Genomic DNA, 3,171 nt, shown 5'->3' with positions numbered 1-3,171 from the left:
TGCTGTTTAACCCGCCCCGCCCCCCCTGCCTGTTTGGTGATTTTGGCCGCCGCCTTGATTAGCTTGTGTACATCGGGGCCGTTCAGATGTAACGTCTTTTCCGCACTTTACTTTCAAGGTAGAACGCGCGTCATGCACGCCAAGGCGACGCCGTAGCAGAGCACATTCGGTGCAACGTGCTTTTTTCCCCCGTGCACGTTCGACCTGCTTTCTCCTCCGGTACTCCGGTCTCGGGCTGTGTCTCTCCTACTGTTTCACGGAGCTATAGAAGAGAAACACATTTCAGGACAGCCGCCGACACTGATCACTGCCTAAAGAGTTTCAAAGTTGTGCAACGCGCAGCTCAAACTGACCCGCTGCCTCAGCGACCAAGCTTTGATAAATACATTGTGTCCTCCCGTGTTTCAGGGGTCGATACCGCGGAGCTATTAAAAAAAAAAAAAAACGCTCGCCGCGGTGGAGCTGAGAACAGCTGACACGTGGTCACAGTCTCACAGTGCAACATTCATAATATAAACTTTAACTTCAAAGCTCCCTGTCTGTCCTGTCTCTGAACATCACAGGGGCAACATGGAGATGGAGATGCTTGTGTGACAGGTTATTGAGTTTTATTAATGTTAAAACATTAATAAAAGGAAAAATGTTTGGTGTTTTTACTGTTCTCAAATGTAAATATGGGTCATATTGGACTCTCAACATTATTTAAGGCTTAAACAGACTGCTACTTAAACATTTTTCATTGTGCTCCTAAAGTAAACAAACAAATCTTAGTGTAGAGCCCTGTATGTAATCTTCAGCTTTTTATACTGAGGGAAATATAGGTTCACTGCTCATCAATACCCCCACCCCAGGGCCTTTGCCACCCCGGTCTCAAAAAAACCCAGGCAAAATCATATCGGACCTGTAATCAGATCTGATACAGAGCTTTAATGCAGTCCTTCCAGACACGTGATGACATGCACACAGCGCAAAACTAATATACTATTTTCTCACATATTTGCATTGGTTGTCTTTCCTGACTTTTGTTAAGGCAAAGAGCCAGTTATAACATTAAAAATTAGTCTACAGGGTTATGATTATAGGCTAAATAAGTACTTTATTTGTTTGAAAATGACATTTTCACCAAAACTGCTTAATTTTTATTGTGCTACTAAAAAATCTTGTGTGCTACTAAATTTTTCAGCATAGTAGCACAGTGCTACTTGGAAAAAAGCTTAGCGTCAAGCCCTGTTCTCCCCCTCCTCCTCCCTCCTCCCCCCTCACCAGGCTGAATGAACGCGGGAAAGGAAAAAGAAAAAGAATACTCGCTAGTGGAAGCGGCAGCTCTACTCGCGCACAACCACAACAACGACAACAACAGCAACTGCAACCTCCTCCTACAAATGTATGATCGTTGGTGTGACGTGCAGACCGCAGTGGGACGATTCAGTGACTGTAAGCAGCCTAACACTGCTACATTACAATTTACTGTTGCATTTTTCTTGCCAGGCTAGGACCATTACAACACAAAATGTGCTTTTTCACCTGCCAAAAATTGATTGGAGGCCAAATGCAGTTACTGAATGGTGATTTCTGCCTAAAAATCACTTGATCTAATTCAAGAGCTTCATAATATAAACATTAGAGCTCACAGGACAGTGTGGAACTATTCTAAAGGACCATTACAACACAAAATGTGCCTTTTCACCTGCCAAAAATTGATTGGAGGCCAAATGCAGACTGAATGGTGATTTCTGCCTAAAATTGACTTTAACTCATTCAAGAGCTTCATAATATAAACATTAGAGCTCACAGGACAGTCCTTTGTCCTTTAAAAGAGTTCCACACTGTCCTGTGACCTTCAGTGTCTATATTATGAAGCTCTTGAATGAGATCAAGTGATTTTTAGGCAGAAATCACCATTCAGTAACTGCATTTGGCCTCCAATCAATTTTTGGCAGGTGAAAAGGCACATTTTGTGTTGTAATGGTCCTTTAGAATAGTTCCACACTGTCCTGTGAGCTCTAATGTTTATATTATGAAGCTCTTGAATGAGATCAAGTGATTTTTAGGCAGAAATCACCATTCAGTAACTGCATTTGGCCTCCAATCAATTTTTGGCAGGTGAAAACTGTATTATATTAGTAGGCATAAACAATAATATTAGATACAAAACACATCCAAATATGGGAAGGGCCCAGATCAGGTAAAAAAAGCAATGCAGAGTCACAAGGATCATTGTAAAAGTGACCATTACTTTATTGAAAACACGTTTGTAACTTGGAGTTGGAGGGAAGCTTAACAAAGGAGGCGCCACTGTGTGGCGTAAACTGGTAGTGCTTTGATATAGTGCTCTGGCTGTTAAATCAAACATAATGTAGACGTGTCTATCACGTAATTGCCATGCCTTATTTCGCTACAAACTACACTTCTTTTGGCCACAGTTGTGATAATGTGTGTGTATGCACATTATGACCGTTCAATCCAAAGAAAATCAGACGTTTTATAGCGCCACCGCTCAACGGGCTGCTGTGCGCGCTCCCGCGGCCTCAAATCAGATTCTGGCAGACGATCACTTTTGGGCACGACACCGGCTTGGATCATAACAAAGACACATTTTTTTTGTAAATTTAGTTATGGCTCCCCCCGACCCATCTTTTGCATATTTCAGTTTGTTTTATGCTATTACTGCTGTATTTGCGATAATGCTCCTTTAAGGACACTACAGTGACTGGACAAACAATGCATGCATGACCAAAGTATGAGCTTGTACACGTGCTGGTTGTTGTTGTTGTTGTTGTTGTTGTTGTGCGTGACATCGAGCTGCTGATACCGAGTTGTTGTTGTTGTTTTTGAATTGCCTGCTTCGGCAGGCGTGGTGGCTACAGGCACAACAGTTCTTTCTTCTACCAGCTGATATACTTTACAGTAACTTAGCGACATTAACGTAAATTTACTGAGTAACAGTTAACTTAGCAATTAGCCTAACTGTGGCTCACGTTTGTTTACCTTCAAAATGACCAAACAAACTGTAGTTGTAACTGTTTTAGCTAACCGTTAAACGCTTATACGAAACACAGTTTAAACCAAAAGTAATATAACCTGGTAGTACTATCAATAAGCACTTTTCCACCTTTACTTATGAGGGGGGCTTATCAGGCTGTCAGTCACTCTTATCCTGCTATACACAAG

Source organism: Trachurus japonicus, unplaced genomic scaffold (assembly GCF_045865225.1).
Source record: "Trachurus japonicus isolate A0001 unplaced genomic scaffold, Traja_1.0 AP030385.1".
Taxonomy (NCBI): domain Eukaryota; kingdom Metazoa; phylum Chordata; class Actinopteri; order Carangiformes; family Carangidae; genus Trachurus; species Trachurus japonicus.
This window is presented reverse-complemented; position numbering follows the sequence as displayed.